Genomic DNA, 19,122 nt, shown 5'->3' on the forward strand with positions numbered 1-19,122 from the left:
TGAAATAATTATTTAATGCGAAAATTTTATCGACTCTTAATCAGAAGAATAAGTCTTGTACAAAGGCGGAAACAAATACCTCTTAATTTTCCCCACTTACTGCATCTGTTGTTGCATCTCTTGTGAATGCTGTTAAAATGGAATATTTCGTTAAAAATTATAATGAGATAATCAGCGTAGACACCCACCATGATACTTTTTATTCTAGTTTGGGGTCAGATTTTATTTTGATTTTTTCACTTCTCATCTATTGTGGTTTGCCTAGATTTATTTTTGGCTTGACTAAACTGTTTTTGTTTGTTTCTATCTTCTTCCCTGCCCTTCCCGCTCAAGAGATTAAAAATAAGTAGAAACATATTGAAGTGGATATATTCCTTAAACTAAATGGAGATCGGGCGAGAACTTCATTGGTCATTGACATTCCCCCTTTAATCCTCTCTCTCTCTCTCTCTCTCTCTCTCTCTCTCTCTCTCTCTCTCTCTCTCTCTCTCTCTCTCTCTCTCGATCCAGTTGTTTTCAGATATAATTTTCAGATGACTGTAGAATTACATTCTTATACATGTCAGTGTTATTCAATCCCGTTATAATTGTAGTGGAGATTTTTTCAGGTCATCATTAAAAGTAATATTCCAGACTAGAACGAGCTAGCCAAGTGAATTTTTATGAATCATCATCTGTGCTCTGAAGATCCTAGTGATCTGGCGGAAAGTAAATCGCTTTCATTTACAACACAAGAGTGTGTAAATGAAAGTTATGGAGTGACTGTAATCAAGTTTGTTTACCCTCTTGCAAGCGTTGTTAGCGATAAAATGGCCAGATTAGCCTGAGAGAAAATTTTGTCAGACGTAAACAGGAAATGCTTCAGCTCCTTTTGGAAATTCTCTTCAGAAAGAAAAAAAACCGGAATGGACCTTTTGTATTTAAAGGGAACATAGACATAGACTGCAATGCAGGCTTGGTGTCGTGTTTCTCAGAATGTCTCTTTTGTATCTCATCTGTCTGTCTCTTTTGCCTCGGAGCTCAGACACATTAGCCCTCCTTTGTTGCCTTCGGCCTTTTTGCTTTTGCATTAATTTCATAACTGAATCCCTTCTCCTTCTTGACTTTAGAATTCCCATGGGTCATCTTTCCTAGTAGAATTTGGTCCTGTTCTGTTCATGGGTTAGGGGAAGTGTTTTTCAAGAGTTCGCCATCATTATTTTCATTCCATCCATATTTAATCCTTTATTGTACTTTTCTGCTTTTATCTCACAATTTAGTATCTGTTCATTAATAAAGTTTAGATTTACGTACATCTTGTTTCTGAATGTCATCTTTTACCCGTTTTTTTAAGGGCTAAGTTGCTGTTTTTTTTTTTTTTTTATTTGTTCTCTGTAGAAAATGGTAACTTTCAAATATCGTCTCGTGCATCACTACGTAAAAATTTTCGACTGATAGAGTTTATGTTTGCATTCCAAATTCGCTTTGCTTCGACCACCTTGTGCCTGTGTGTATTTTGGATTTCCTTCTATTCCCAGTAAAATCTCAGGTATTTTTTCATTGATTTTTCTTTCTTGGAAATAACATCACTTGTCTTTTTTCTTTTATTTTTACTCTTTCATCACATTTCTTTAAAGGACTCTATTTTTGTCATTCATTTGTAATCCACATACATTTTTTTATATTTAATTGACGTGTTTTGCTTATTTTTATTTTTATGTTTTACCATATACCATTCTAGTTGTTAGAGACCCTTTTTGTAATTTTTTAGGCATTTATTTGTATTACACCTGTCCCCAAGTTTTTAGCGACCGTGGTTAACTTTTGCCGTAATTTATTCATCCTTTTCAAATATCCTTGCATTAAGCGTCCTTAGCATTATATGATGCTTTTGCTGCATCATTTTCTCAACTGACATAATGTCTCACGCTTGGTATTCTTTTTAGAAATACGAGTATTTTCTTATTTTCCTAGAACATTTCTACATATTCTGCCCCGTTCATACCCATTTACTGGGCATGGAAATTAGACAAGGAAAATATCTTATTTTTATCACGCCATCCCCCTTGTCATCCCCACTCCCTTAATTGCTTCATTTTTTATGTATTTTAATTTTTGAATTTCCGGATATTTTCGATGTTTGCTTGGTAGCTTTCATAAAATCTCTCGCTCTGCTGAATTTTTATACTGAACATTGATTCCAAAGTCTTGTCGTTTGTACTTTTTCCAGGTTAAATGAAAAGTAATGAAAAACACATGACATTTTAAGAGACGGATGAAATGATGCTATCCATCAGGGAAAGAAAATGAAACTCGTGAGACAAATAGGCGGACAGACCAAGACGTTATTTGTTTGAGCTTCTTAGAACTTCTGTTGAGGACGCTAGCATATCTCCAGTTAGGTTCCCGTTAAGATGTGATATGTAGAATTTTAAAGAGATGGAATGCTTATTTTGTAGAAGAACATGAAAAAAAGAGGTTTCTGCTAAGATGGCCTGTCATAATTGCTGTAATTCAACTGGACATAATGAAATCATCTCTGTGGTAGTTGGATGAGACAGAATCACTGGTCTCTTCTTCCTCCAATTACTGCCAAATTTTGACGTATAATTTGAGGCATTTTGCGAAGACATCTGCAGAGCCTGTACGTGTGTGTGACTTAGTAATCCTAATATCTTAACTTGAAATACATTACCCGATGTGTATTGGATTTGCGTGTAAAAATGTAAGCACTGTTTTGTATATATATATATATATATATATATATATATATATATATACATACGAATATACATATCTTCGCATTTTTTTTTTTAACATTTACCAGTTTTTCGATTACATGCAGGCTTATTCAGTCAGCTGATCCAAAAGGTTAAGATTCTCTCTCTCTCTCTCTCTCTCTCTCTCTCTCTCTCTCTCTCTCTCTCTCTCTCTCTCTCTCTCTCTCTCTCTCTCTGGAATTAGAGAGCTCAGAGGACAGTGACATTTTGTGACATTTCTCATTTCCCACTTGAGTATGTTAGTCTGCATGACTAACATCAGTCTGCCATCAGTTATTTTCTGGATATCTTATATAAGCAGTCAAGTCATAAGCCTCTAATTGGGTCTGGCAGCTGCTTTGCTGCTTGTCTATCATATCTCTAGGAGCTACTCTATTCAATTACCATTTCAGTAGTGTTTGTTTACAAAAATAGTTTACTCTTAGATCTCTTCACGTTCTTTTATTTACTACCATTAACAAATAGCACCAAGGGGAATTGGTTGAAGGTTCCAACTTTTATACATTCGTAGAGCAATGGTTATTTGCTCTTGAATTTTGTAACCTGAGAAGCAATTAGTTACTGTAACTCATTGCTCATTTAGGCTTTTATGACTCTTGGACGTTTACTTGTAATAGTTTACACACATTCAGTTATGTATGGTTTGTATGTATGTGTATATATACATTAACATCATGGTGACTTATTTAAGGTTATGTCTTTTCACTTACGTGATTAAAGAATGTAGATCAGTGTATTACACTCGTGCAGTATATGCAAACACATAACCTGCTTCGCAGTCAATCTGTGTGGTATGCGTAGACTGTGATTCAACTTCATATAGATTTCCAAAAAGATACTTAGCATATCTTATCGTCCGAACTCTCAGGATTTATAGCTGTAGTTTGAAGTATTTTCCATGCAGAGCTCCGTGTGTGTGTGTGTGTTGTGTGTTTGTGTGTGTGTGTGTACGTGCGTGTTTGTGAGTGTCTTCTAGCTGGAGTCCAATAGCCAGTGTGCGTACGTGTGCGAAGGGGGAATTCGTATTTGCTAATACCTGTGGTAACCGTTTGGCATTGCATAGGTCCAGTAGATAATGAAGGAATCGGAAATCTTTCTCCTTGTTATAAAAAAAAAAAAAAGAGTGGCATGTATGTGATTCAAGACGTCCGTCAAGACCGTACAGTTTGGGTGAAATGAATTTTTTGGTCAGTCACGAAACTTGATAAGGACTCAAAAATATAACCGACAGCTATATGACAGTTTAACCTGTGAATGATGATAAGTTATTATTATTATTATTATTATTATTATTATTATTATTATTATTATTATTATTTCTCAGATTTGTTCATGACGAACCGAAGTGCTTGTATGGAAAATTTCCGTACTCAAGTCTCTGTACTGAACAACCTTAGATTTCACTTGCTAAAAAACATCGTCTATTAATATTTTGGGGTTATGAGAAAAATGTCACGTTCCCCTAATTCTCTCTCTCTCTCTCTCTCTCTCTCTCTCTCTCTCTCTCTCTCTCTCTCTCTCTCTCTCTCTTTATACAGTGAGTTTTAAACGAGCCTCATTCTTCATAGTAAATTGTATCTCAGAAACGTAGCCTAAAATTTGGTCTTTGTAATAGACTGTTATTGCTTTTTTCCTTACTTAGCTTTACTTCAGAAGGAATCAGAAGACGATTTTCATTGCCTAACCTAAAGACGGAACTTCAACTGATAAGAGTAGTAGTGTGAAGGCAATCGGCATAACATCCTCACAATTATATAGTGTTTCAATTAACAGCAATAACTATGCCAGTATTTCTCGAACTAGTTCATTTTATGTTTTGCATAACGAAACATTCTAATACTTGACTTTGTTATAGCTCTATAGAATGACCTTCCTCAGTCTTTGGTTTAAGTTGCCCGTGTTAAAGTGCACGGTGGCCGGTAATAGTCACAGGAAAGAAAGTCACAGAAAAAAAGTCAAAATTTTGGTAATAGTCACAGGAAAGAATTCACGCTAATTTACGGTGGCCGGTAATAAAGTCACAGGGAAAAATTCACAATATTTCCTGGGGGTCATTATCTTTATGATGTTTAAAGTCTCTTATTTATGTTTTTCCGGTAATCCCCAACGGACTTGTGCTAAACGTGCCGCAAAGGTGGATACACATCGGGTTAAAACACTTCGGGGTCATTATCTAGGAGTGATTAATGTGACTTTTTTCTGTGACTTTTTTTACCTGTGACTTTTTCACCTAGATTCAAGAGTACACTCAAGCAGACTTTATGTACATGCTGGTATCAGTTCACTTCTTTCTCAATGTATTATTTCCGCGGTAAATGAAGAATTACCTGTTTATTTGTAAAAACTGCATACCTATATTTACTCACCACTTTATGTTTTTATTTTCAGGTAAGCAGAATCCCGCTAATGTAAAATCGCGGCGTCTTCGCTCGTTCCATGAAGAATGTCGGTGCCTCGTAAGTGATTTTAGGTTCTTAGAAAATCCACGAAATTGCCAAACTTTTCGGGATAAAATATCAGTTGTAAGAAAATACCTTTGTGGATTTTATAAGGGGTGTATAATGGAAGGAAAGTTTGGAGTTTCACTTGACATTATAACACTGACTTGTACTTTTCATGAATGTTCTTGTACTATAAAATACATAGGTCAGGGGAAACATTTATCGAATATATTCATACACACACTTACATACACACATACACACACACACACACACACATATATATATATATATATATATATATATATATATATATATATATATATATATATCTTGTACTATAAAATACATAGGTGGGGAAACATTTATCGAATATATTCATTCACACACACACACACACACACACACACACACACACATATATATATATATATATATATATATATATATATATATATATATATATATATATATATATATATATATATATATATATATATATATATATGTATATATATATATATATATATATATATATATATATATATATATATATATATATATATATATATATATATATACACCTACATAAAGAAAGGCAAATGCCACGAAGGAAAGAGTGAGACAACGGAGTGGTTGCTAGGCCTTTCGACTGCAATGGTCCTTTACTAGAAACCTCTCCGTTGTTTCACTCTCTCTTTCGTGCCATTTGCCTTTATTCATACATTCATCGCGTCCCATATCTTCGTGATTCAGTTATACATACATACATTATATATATATATATATATATATATATATATATATATATATATATATATATATATATATATATATATATACATACATATATATGCATATATAGATGCATATATGTATATATATATGTATATATATATACACACATGTATATATATATATATATATATATATATATATATATATATATATATATATATATATATTATATATATATATATATATATATATATATATATATATATATATATATATATATATATATATATGTATATATATAAAGTCATTCTATTCGTAGTCTAAGATGAGCATCCTCATATGAAGGGGTCTTAATTTGGTCATCAGGATTCATGCTCTCGTGAGACGTCTAAATCTGGAATTCCTTCGACCAAGACCTTCAGTAATTTTCATGGGGTTTTGTTTTAATCCTCTTGGCACATTTTGCAAACCTCGAATAGAGTCGGATCATTCTTAAATTGCACAACGTTGGATATTGTGTGTTTAAGTGTCGGTGGTAATAATAATAATAATATTAATAATAATAATAATAATAATAATAATAATAATAATAATAATAATAATAATAATAATAATAATTGCTGCAAGTTGAAAGTTCAGTTTCTTTATGCAGCTACCTATATTATGATATATTTTGGCTCTCTCTCTCTCTCTCTCTCTCTCTCTCTCTCTCTCTCTCTCTCTCTCTCTCTCTCTCTCTCTCTCTCTCTCAAGAAACATTGGGACATAAGCACTCCTGCGTGTTAGAATAGAATTTAACCAACCTGTTTTTTGAAAGACCGTTCAATGAAAAGCAAACTTTATGCAAGACATTTACTGAGACTGCAACATACGGCCGACCATCTGCCTAAAATTTAAGGCATCTTTAACATTAAGTAAGAAAACCTTTATCGGATCTGCAATTTACTTTCCTGGGGAAACGATAACTTTCGCTCAAACGCCATCAGAGTTATTTCAACGGTTCTCAAAAATTCGTGAAATGAAAGAAATGTGCTTTAGGTAACCGAGCCCAATATTTTTACGCTATTGAATTTTTTCGCTATAGATTTCCAAGTGTCGTGGCAAAGTTTGCTAGTTGTTAGTACAGTTAAACAGACATCTAATAATTATTATTTTTATTTGTTAGTGATATTTATATATATATATATATATATATATATATATATATATATATATATATATATATATATATATATTATATATATATATATATATATATATATATATATATATATATATATATATATATATATATATATATATATATATATATATATACACACACACATTCGATGCACTTCCAGTATCAGTATCGGCGTGTGAAAGTAACTTTCTAGACAATCGAAAACTCCATTTATAGTTTCACAGTCCCGAGTTAAAACATTTTATTCTTGAAGGTAAACTTGAAGCTTGAATATAATATCCTTCCCGCGGAATTTTCTCCCTTCTGTGCGTGCAAAGACATGACAGGGAAGTTTAGAAGCGGGTAATTACTCGACAAAATGGCAAAAATAATTGTATACCTTACCAGAAACGCCTTTCAGGTAAAGAACTGATTGATTCAGGTTCTTTCAGGAGGTGGAGGATTAAAAATAGATGATAATTCCACCAACAAACTTTTAAAAGTTTAACTTGATAGTAAACAAAATTGTAGGTTCTCTGTTGCATAATGGTAACCTTCTCTGTTGCTGAATAGATTTTAGTTATATTATTATTATTTGTTGTGAATTTCTATAAGTCCCTCGTGCGCTTTTTTGTTTGTGAGGGGAGTTTCCGCCATAATTCCAATGCTCATTCCCCCTCTTTGCAGATGTAAACGTCATCAGTATTCTAACATGGAATCGTTGGCAAAAAAAAAAGAAACAATATCGTATGGCGGCAAATATACCATTTTTTATAACAGAATGATTGATTATTTATTTATTTTACTTTTAAGAATGAAAATGAAGAACATGTCCTGATTTGTAGTTGGAATTTTTCATTTACTTTAAAGAAAATAAAACTCAGAAGTATTACAGATCAGGTCAGAAACCATAAGTCAAAAGTTGTGCTACATATAAAATTGTTTTAACCTTATAAAAATGTGGCCCGAAAAGTAACATCATTATTAATGGAAAATTCTGAAATATCACTTAGGAATTATGGTCAAGATAACTAGATTGCTTGAGGCTGTGAGAGACCTATGTAAACCATTGCAGTATTGAATTAGTTATTGTTTATTTCTTAATTGCAGTACCCGAATTTGAATTAATCGTGTTGGTTTGGCTGATCAATAATTTCTCGATGCGTCTTCTCTTCACACCACTGGAAAGTACATTTATTAGCTTCTGTCATTTAATAAGTGAAATAAAATAAAAATGAAAAGGATTCATATGATTCAGTGGGCATCATAGAAATTAGAGAAGTGAATTATTCGCTGTTAAATTAGATGAAAAGGAAAATATTTAAAGGACTGGGATAAGAAAGTGTAAAAAAGTGTTACTAAATCACCCACTCAAAGGCTTGAAAAATCTGTCAAGAACTGTATCATGTTTTCTGAAGTGTTTGCAATGAGTGTCTTGACTCCCTAAGAGATTATAGTGTACGTGCTCCTGAATAAATAAGTAAGTTAAGAAAGGAAGATGTGTGAAATACATTAATGAGGGATAAAGAATGAGTTAGCTCTGGGTCCTTTTGAACTCCATGTCAGAGTGTATATAAAAGGATGATAGTTCCTGAACAGTTGCACACTTTTGTTTCATTACCTAATGCCACGTAGGTTGTTTGCCTTACTGAGTTCAGCCATTTTCATTGCGTATTCTTGTTGTTGCCGAAGTAGCTTTGATTGCCATATCTTAGACAAACGATTTTTTTTTATACGAAATTTTTATGTGCTGGTTCTTACAGGAATAGGCTTAATTCATTTTTGAAAGGTAGAGTATATCTATGAAAACTGGAAATGCAAAAGTATGTTAATAACTGAACTGCACTTGATAAACTCATTATATTAACTAATTGGCTTTATGGAACAATAATTTTAGAGGGTTATTAGAGTCGTTGAATCCTTCGAGCTCATAAAAACAGACGAACTATTAATGGATATGCTTCTTCAAAAGAGTTTATTACCATCAATATTGATCATTTACATTACATCTGGTTAGTTGGTTTCTATTTTTTATCTGAGAGAGAGAGAGAGAGAGAGAGAGAGAGAGAGAGAGAGAGAGAGAGAGAGAGAGAGAAGTAAAAAACACCAGGATGCTGATATTTTTCAATCATATTTTACTCTTAATCTTCTTTCTTGTCTTTTTATTATATGAAGGAGATGCCGTCTGTATTTACTCTGTTGGTTATTTACTCTATATATTGCGTTGGTGAAAATAGGAGGACACACGCCTGAGGATATGACTCTTTCATTGATCCAGGTGGTTTTCGAGTTTGTTCTTGCTTTTTCCTATCCGTAGTTAGTTTTTATATGTTAGTCCATTGTCTCTAGTCTTTATTTATTATCTTTTTTATAAGTGCGCATAGTATGTGTTGTTATTTGGTTTGATGGCATGTAATGTGCATTTCACTTTGATTATTTTGTCCGGAGTTTGTTCGTATTAATTCGTGCAGGCAATCCGTAAAGAAAACCTGACTTACTTTCTTTGAAGAAAGATCCGGTTTATAGCTGCAGGGTGAGTGGAAGCATTTGTTTCTTTATTCCAGAAGAGTGTACTAGTTAATGCAACTGTACTATCAAAGGCATGGTATGGTTCCCAGGTGTATCCAGTTCCAGCTGATGATGGTAAATGTATAGAAAAGTGTATTTTCAAATATCTGTGGAATGGGAATGATCAACCCATTTAAAGGAAAACTATGTACCTCCTAAAGAGTCAATGAGGATGTGGTGTTGTAAATCTAACTGAAGCAAATTGCATGCTTTTTAACAGCTTCTACAAATGTATTATTAATAGATCAGTAGGGTATGAAATAACTGCATATTATTCTAAGCTGAGACTTCCTTACCTTGTTGATTTTAACAGATTTAAGGGATCCACCATTTTTAGCACTCCATATTATGACAAACTAATAACGATATTTCATTTATTGTTATATGATGAGAGGTGAATCAGTTCTGCCAAATGGTGAAGAAAACTATCTGCTGTTTAACTGGAATATTATATAGGAAAACTTTAATAATAGGGGATCGATCCAATAAACAGAGAAATATTGTTTAAGTATATCCACGAAGTCTTAACTACAAAGGATTGGTTATTTATGATGAACATAACGGGCAGTTATGTGTGTAGTAATTGTGGAGAGGCTAAAACTATTATCCACTTAGTTTATTTTTGTAAATGAAAGAGAACACTTGTGAACTGGATATAAAAAAAATGTTTTGAGCCAGGTTTGTAAAATAAATATAGTAAGTTTTCTGAAGGTTTTAATACTGGATTTTCAAACCTATCAAAAAAAGGATAAATATACAGCAATGATATTAATAAGTGAATATATAACTGGAATTTGGTATCTTCATAAAGTAATACCCTTAGCAGACGAGTTAAGTATGATTTCGTTTATAAAAACTAGAATGTTCAAAACAAATTTATATTGTTGGAAGCACTTGGGGACAGGTGTCATTAATTTTTTACTTCAAAATATGTTCATCTTTTTTTTTTGTAATTAATAACTTTATTTATGTAAATAGATCATGATGTATATGCAATATTATAAATTGTAAGAATTATAAATGTATATCTTCTGAATAAAAGAAAAAAAAGAGAGTCAGAGAGGAATGGAGACAGACTGCTTGTTTAAGGGGGGAACAAGATGCTTAATGAATAATGACTCGGTAATAGCAAAAAGTTGTTGGCTAGATGCCCTGCCTAAAATCTCAGTCCTTATATTGGATTTCGCATTTGCATTTCTTGGTATGTTCTCTGATGTTAGAGAACTCAGGAGATGAAAGTTTGCTGCCTGTTCTGTAACTGACAGCATTATGGCTGTCAATCTGGACTTTGAGTAACCTTAGTGTGGATCCGATATAGATTCCTCGATCACATCGAGGACAAGTAAATTTATCAACCACACCAGATGTCATCAGTGGATGTAAAGGTCTTTAAAATTCAACAAGCGACCTATAATTAAAGTGTATGTAGGGATAATGTTAACTTTTAAAGCTGGAAAATGACTAGGTATAAGTTTTTTGAGGTCTTGGAAAAATCCATTGCAATGAATGAAAGGCAAACTGGCCTAGAAGGGCATCTTTGGAACATCAGGTACTACAGGTTGGCGGGGAATAAAAACGTTATTTAAAAGTTTTGCAACAGATTTATGGAGCTCATTTGATGGGTAACAATTACTGATAAAATATTGTTGGAGATATGGTAATTTCTCCGTGTAATGCCTGGCAGCTGGAGGTCAAGGAATAAAGCTTGATGAAGCAAGTTCATTATGGAATTCAGCTTAAAATTAAGAAAACAGTGACTATAAAAGTTGATACCCAATCAGTGAAGGTTGTCTTCTTATGTACTGATGTGCTAAACCCTTCTTGGTGGCGTGCGACAGGAATGTCCAAGAAGTAAAATTGGTTCCTGAGTTCGTGCTGTACAGTAAATTTGATGATTGGGTGAAATGAATTAATAAAATTAAGAAACCTTTCGGAGTCAAAACGTGTTCTGAAAAGAGGAAAGGTACCATCCACGTACCTTTTGTAAAATAGTGGATGCTGAGGTGACAGGTGTCGAGCATGTGATCTTCCAGCGAGCACATAAAGATACCTGCAAATATAGGGCCAAGCGGAGAGCCCATGGCCATGCCATCGATTTGGTTGTAAGCATTTCAATTAAAAAGAAAAACAGTGTCCAGCACTGCTAGGTCTAACAATTTTTTATAATCAGATTTATTAAATCCATTGAAAACAGTATCATTATTAGTAAAAAGTTTATCTACGATAATTTGAATGGGTTGGTTAACAGGTACACTGGTAAAGAGGGCTTCCACATCGAAACTTGCCATAATTAAATTAGTCTCGAGGCAAAATACCGTTTTTAAAGTCTGAGGATTTTTTTAGGCTGTGATCATTTTCCGCCAAGGGAGCAAGCAGCGGAACCAGGAACTTAGCTAGTTTATACTTAGCATTATTATATGAGGCTAGGATACGGCGGATAGGAATATTGTCTTTATGAACTTTCGACAAACCATACACCATTCCATTGGAAAACCTGCGCAATATAAAGACTAATAGGTGTCCGTGATTATGATGTAGCGGTGTCTCAAGTTGAACTTCGACCTTAGTGATGTGATCATTTTTATTAAGAATGACCACGCCTTTACCTTTATCCGGGCGATTAACGATAATGTTATTTTTGAGGTCTTCTTTCTCGAAGAAGGAAGACCAATTGATTGTAAGTTTAGTAAAGGCTTTGTGGGCTAAAGTCTGGATCTGCATGCGTAAAGAGGACCCGTCAAGATTCAGCTTGAGATTCATGAGTCTGGAAAACGTCAATTCTAAACTACCTTTGCTTCTTATAATTTACTTTGCGTGTACCCTTATATTTTGCGATGTAATTTTCACTTAATTTTAAATTGTATATAATTTTAACATTCATTTCCTTGAAATTTATTATGTGTGTATTTTTCTATTTTCACAAAACTATGGAAACGTATTTGTACTGCACAATTTTTTTTTTTTTTTTTTTTTTTGCTGTATCTGATTTTTTCAGAGGCGGGGGTGGTCTTTCAGTGTGTCTCTGCCTTTGCTCTCCATTCTCTCCTTGCTGGATCTTTTATGATGCTGACTTGCCTCTGTTTTAAAAGAAAATGTGGAAAAATAATAATCTTTCTTTAACGCATAAAAGTGATAAATGAACGTAGAATATGCATTTCTCTGCTTTTGGAGGTTAGCAAACGGGATTTTGATATTTTACCTTTCCACAACGACCAATGCTTAAAATTCCATGGAAATACATGTAAAGCGGAAGGGGACATTTTTTTTTTTTAAAGTAAAGTAAGTGGCACAGCTATCATTGCGTTCGGCAGTTGTTCTAACACTGCCAACGTAAATTTGCCTTTTGACGAATATTTTCTTATTTCGAAGGGGAAAAATACAGCATTTTTGTGCAATAACCACTGAAATCAGTTCTATATCTGCATGCGCAGGTTGAACCTCATAGAAAGGAACGAGATTGCTCAATAAAAAGGAAGGACTCGGTCGCTGTTAATTACGAGCACTTACCCATCTGGAAATGAAATGGCCATTCATTCGCCTCCTGGGACGACCTTATCTCTCCTGCAGGAGGCCCTCCAACTCTCTAATCTATTCCCGCCACTTGTCAAGGTCAAAAGAAATTCCCATCTGCAATCTCTTCGCCGCCCTCATCTTTACATCGGTTAAGAATATAAGGCTAACTGTATCATTTAACAAACTCTAATATCCTCATCGTAAAATGTATGGGCTAAGTTCGAGGGCGTATTACAACCGAAGGAGCCATAAACCGGCAGTCCCCCGGCCCCACCATCCCTACCCGGCAACGTTCCACCAATGCAACAGCCCAAAAGACAGTCCGGTTAGATTCATAATGAAAAGCTTTTTTAGTTAATGCTTACGTTCTTGTCTATTAACTTCAAATGACTGGAGTTGCATCGAAAAATTGCAACGAGAATCTCTGTTTTTTAATGTCATTTTCCACCCTTCCTTTTTTTTCTGTGCGTGTATTTTTGTGAATACCGCCCTTCCCGCCACCTCTCTCTCTCTCTCTCTCTCTCTCTCTCTCTCTCTCTCTCTCTCTCTCTCTCTCTCTCTCTCTCTCTCCGTGACACTGCCATGGTAACTTTTACACGTAGTCAGGTTGATTCTTTCCATTCCCTCTCAAAATAGACAAATTATAGTTAAGTGGATAGGTGTTTTCATGTTCCTAATCTTCTATATTAATTTTGCTATGTACACACTGCATGAAAATAATGTGTATCTGAATTGCACGAAGCCGTTTGATCTTGAGAATGACTACAGTGGGTGACTGACAGATCGATCTGTTCTGAATTTGGGCCATTGTCATTTAATAAGTCAGTAATGGTTTCCCTGATTGGTGTTAGGTGCTTTGTCGTTGCAGTTTATCCTTCGTCATTAAATTGATTTATTCTTAGCATTTATAAAATAAAGGATTTTAAAGGACAGAGTTCACCGCTAAGGTGGCTAACTATTTATTGATTTTCCAGGGGTCCCGCAGACTGAGCGTTCCCCCAAGAACTGAAGTTCTGGGGAAGTAGTCATGCTGCTATTTGTTCAGATTATTATTGTTGCATGAAACAATAGTGTTGCCTTATCATGTATTGCTTTTTTTGCACGCGTGTATAAAATGCGGCAATTTTCTTCAGTGGATGATGACTTACGAATGGGAAAAAAAGAAAAACATTCCGATAGCAGTGGTGGCGGGGAGACCAAGGTGTATTTGTTGTCGAGGTTAAGTACTTTAAGTGTAATGATCTGAACTCATGTTAGCTGTCTTTTTCTCTTCCTTACCTAAGATTCCTATTGGGTATGGTGTCTCAATAACATGCCGAAAACGAAGAGCGTTATTTCACGAACGCACTAAAAATAAACATGAAATCTTTTGAGCTGTAATTTTCGTGGGGTGTTTTATTGCCAAACTACTGTAGTGGTGGTGTTATTATATGGCAAGTGAATAGAAAGAAGGGTATTTTAATCTTTTTGTCATTATTCTTACGAAATTGTTATTATTTACGGCTCTTTCATTCTTATAGAATAAACGGGGTTGAATTCATATCCAAATTCTATTTCTTCACTTAGTTGATCTTTTATTCTTTGTGTGCGTATATTTTTTTCAATACAGATTCCTTGTACTGGACGCGTCAGTTATAGGTTATTTGTATTTCTAATAACTTCTATAGCCTAGAGTAGTGTGCTTGCATATTACTAAAACCTCAGTAATTCGATGTTATATATAAATGTATTAGTAATACTAATTATTTTATCACATCATTCATTGGGGTTAAGATCTGGTTAGGTCTACCTGTCGCTGTTTGTTAGCAGCCACTAATGGAAACATATGGACGAATTTTCATGACTATTGGCGAAATCATTCTCTCGGTGATACCCTCCAGATGAGTAACTTTTGGTGGGTACCGGTAACAAACTCACTATTTCGTCGATATCCTCCAAAGTTTGTCATCTGGTGAGTCACCCAGTGACTAATTGACCAAATACCATAAAAGTTCATTCCTCCCTCCTCGAGTTATTTTTTTACAACACAGACAGACACGGGTGAAAGTAAAGAATTACCTCTGCCCTTCATAAAGTTTTTCTTTAAAGCCTATTTTACCTTTCTTCGGTTTTAAGAAATGTTTTATTCCGTTGTCTGAGCTTCAGCGCGTTGCCCACAGCTAATTTAATCCTTTGCATAATGGCATTCGAAAATGAGAACAATCATCCTTATCATCAAAGGATGGACGAAAGTGTCAAAATGTAAGCTTTGAACGGAAATTAGTATGGCGTCAATTGGATATCAGCACTGACGCAGTTACATAGCAACCCTGACTCGACGTTATCTTTGAAGCAGGTGTTTCACGCCGTTGATATGAATATTCAGGCTCCTTTCATCAGGTAACAGAGGAATTCCCTGTTAACTGTCGGTATTCGAAGCAATCATTGAAACATTGAAAATAGAAAACATTCTCTCTCTCTCTCTCTCTCTCTCTCTCTCTCTCTCTCTCTCTCTCTCTCTCTCTCTCTTCTTTTTATACTTTGAAAGGTGAGGCACTTTTGATTGGTCTGAATTTTGATGAAAAATGGAGGTGAATCATTTGTTACTGTAGACAAGATATTTCGTCTTACCAGTTTCTAAACTGAACATCTAAAAGGAAGCGGATTTTGTTTGATGTCTCGAAAACGTTGGACAAGGAGAAGAAAATACAGTAAATCTCATCATTATTTAGTTTTTACTTAAAAGTAAGATGAACGTAAGGCTTTATTCTGCTGAACACATGTCCGATAATTTTCTCTTGCGTTAAATATTCTGTTTATGCACGTCGTATATTACTGCATGTAAAGTGGCAGAATAATCGTCATATTCCGTCAAAGAAAACATTAGAGAGTAATATTCTTTTTCAACAAGTACTTGCACTTTCTCATTTCTTACGATGTGTGCGTTTAGAAACATTTTAACAAACTCTTACATCGCCATTTAATGGCTCGTGACTTTCAAAAGAAAGTTGTCATCATCGTTCAAGGCTTTTTTATATTCGGTTTTTGTTTTCAGTTTTCAATAAATTTTAAGCCGAAACAATCCTCTTTAGAGAAATTGAATAGTGAATGAACTCTTGGATATCCATTCTTTTTCGTTGATGCATTTGGGGGTTTTTCTTACGGATGAATTATTCTTTTTTTTTACTTCAGTTTTCTTTTTTTCATCTTTGTTCTCTTCTCCGTCCTTTCGTACTTCCCCTCGTCCATATTTCCATGTTCAACTATTCGTTTCTCTTGTCTTTGCTTCTCAAATATGCAGTATCAACATTGATTCTCCACACTAATCGCCAAGTGCCTCGCCACTCCGAACAGAGAGTAGGAGGGTGAAAGGAGCCGCATGCTTAAAACTTCCCGTTTGCTTTATGCATTTTAGAGATAATTTGCACAAACTTGATGAAAATAAACAAACTGATGACAGTTTATTCTTCATTAATAATTTTACTTTTTTAACATTTTTTAACTGGTCTAAATGGCAACCCCCCCTCATCGCCGTCACTCTCTTTCTCTCACTCTCTCTTCGTTCTTCGGACTGGAATAGAGCGGAAGACTTGTGCGAATAGTGAAGCTAACATGGAAATACTTCAGTAACTTACCAGAACCTATAAGTTTTCTCATATGGGTAATCAAAGAACGCAACAAAAATTATATACCTAACTGGAAACAGTTCAAGTTGAAAAATATTCCATACCGAGGTTTAACGCTCTTCGTTGTTCCTGGTACGTTGATTAGCAGTAACATTTGTTTTAGAATGAAAAAGAACAATTCGTCACTTATAATGTACATTTATGGTTCATGTAGATTTTCTTACTACAAGAGTATTCTTATTTTATTGTTGTAAATATCTGCGTAGTTAATCTTCCGAGGAATACTGGATTTTGAAATAATGCTACTATATTTATAACTCCCCTCCTTATCAACTTTTTATTTGAAATCTAAACGACTGTAAAAGATTGAATTAATTCAAGTCAGGGTATGCTTAACCCTTTGATTTCGGTTGTAACGTATACGACGCATTTAATAAACTGGCCCGGAACACTGTTGTGTCGTATACGAGCACCGGTAATTTCCTTTTATGTGAAGGACTGATGATTGAAATACTGGCCTCTTTTTCTTGATATGGTAACAGTCTGTCAGTTGCCATACAGTGAATTCATATAAATTCACGTGTTTCCTAAAATTCATTAGTCTTCATCAAGATGTCACAGGAGGACGGGTCAAGGGTACGACATCCTCGAGTTGACCGCCGGCAGATCGAGAGAAGAGCTCTCGACGAGGATAACTATTTTATAGACCTTCTCGACTCATTTTCTGGATATGAAAATGAATCGGATTTAGAAGGAAATGAAATGGATAATTATGGTCCTGGTACAAGAGACAGTGATGAAATATCAACCGACAGTGAAAATGACGAAAATCTGCCACCTACAAATGAAAGCCAAGGTGTCAAAAGAAGGCGGAGACAGCGAAGTGACCCAGGTGATGAGTGGGAGTGGGCTGCCAGCAATTTCCAGCCCAGAGATTTCATATTTGACAGCAGTGGCAGTGGCATTACGTCGAAATGTAATGTGAATGAAAATTCAAAGGAAGTAGACTATTTTTTGAATTTTTCGACAACGAATTTATGGGGCTGATTGCTGAAGAGACAAACCGTTATCAGAGATTCCTTGTTGATACGCTAGGAGATGCAGTGCCAAAGTATTTGCGAAAATTTGCTCAGGTTACTGTGGAGGAAATGATACGGTTCCTTTGTGTGATTATGATCATGTCGCATATAAGTAAACATCGCATCGTAGATTACTGGACTACGCTTGAGACATTCGAGACAAAAGGAGTGAGAAGGCTGATGGCAAGGGACAGATTTCTTCAAATTCTACGGGTTCTACATTTCGTTGATAATTCACAGGAAACAAACCCAGATAATAAACTAAAAAAAATTAAACCCGTGCTCGACAGTGTGCGTAGAAAATTCCAGGAAAAATTTCAACCTTTCCAGGATTTATGCATAGATGAAAGTTTAATGTTATGGAAGGGAAGGCTAAGTTTCAAGCAGTACATTCCAGATAAAAGAAGTCGATTTGGAGTGAAAATATTTGAACTTTGTGATGCCAAAACGGATTATATTGTCGATTTTATAATCTATACTGGAAAAGATACAGAGATATTGGTAGATGAGGATCTAGGGGTATCTGGTTCTGTGGTAAAAACATTTATGGCCTCGCATCTCGGAAAACATCACATCCTGTATTTCGATAATTGGTATTGCAGCCCAAAACTGCTCAAGTATTTGGGCGACAACGAAACAGGAGCATGTGGAACAGTCCGGAAAAATAGGAAATTTATGCCTAAATTTCCTGATGTGAACAAATCTGAGATTTCGTCTCAAAACTGCAATGGAATATTAGGTTTAAAATGGCAGGATAACAGGACAGTGTATATGTTATCTTCAGTACATGAAAATATAATGGTAGACTGTGAAAAAGGTGTCGACCAGGGAATTTGTGCAAAAACCTGCATGCGTTGTTGACTATAATAAGAAAATGCGGATTGTGGACAAGAACGACATGCTTATTAGTTCTGTGAAGTGTATCCGTAAAACCACGAGATGGTACATAAAACTATTTTTCCGTCTGCTTGATATGATACTAGTAAACTGTCATCACTTGCATGGATTTGTTACTGGCAAGAAAGGGTCATATTTACAGTTTTCTAAGTCAGTCGTTCTGCAGTTGATTGAAAGGTACCCTCCAGCACCTAACAAGATAATTACCCGCACCGTAATAACGCAGCCAAGGCGGCTAACAGAAAGACACTTTCCTGATCCAGTTCCTCAACAGAAAAACAACTGCGACCTAGACTAAGATGTCGTGTGTGCTCGCATACATCCCGTAGGCCCAAGAAAGGCCAGCAGACATATTTCATG

The 19,122-nt window shown here is 34.8% G+C and overlaps 1 long non-coding RNA gene across 1 annotated transcript in view; it reads left to right on the top strand.

Moving 5' to 3' along the window:
* LOC136843636 (uncharacterized) overlaps positions 1–19,122 on the top strand; it is a 370,124-nt gene that overhangs the window by 292,619 nt on the left and 58,383 nt on the right. The window contains exon 3 of the long non-coding RNA XR_010854625.1: positions 5,148–5,215. This is a non-coding gene — a long non-coding RNA (uncharacterized lncRNA). The remainder of the gene's footprint in view (positions 1–5,147; positions 5,216–19,122) is intronic.

The sequence above is a fragment of the Macrobrachium rosenbergii genome, chromosome 12, assembly GCF_040412425.1.
Source record: "Macrobrachium rosenbergii isolate ZJJX-2024 chromosome 12, ASM4041242v1, whole genome shotgun sequence".
Classification (NCBI taxonomy): Eukaryota; Metazoa; Arthropoda; class Malacostraca; order Decapoda; family Palaemonidae; genus Macrobrachium; species Macrobrachium rosenbergii.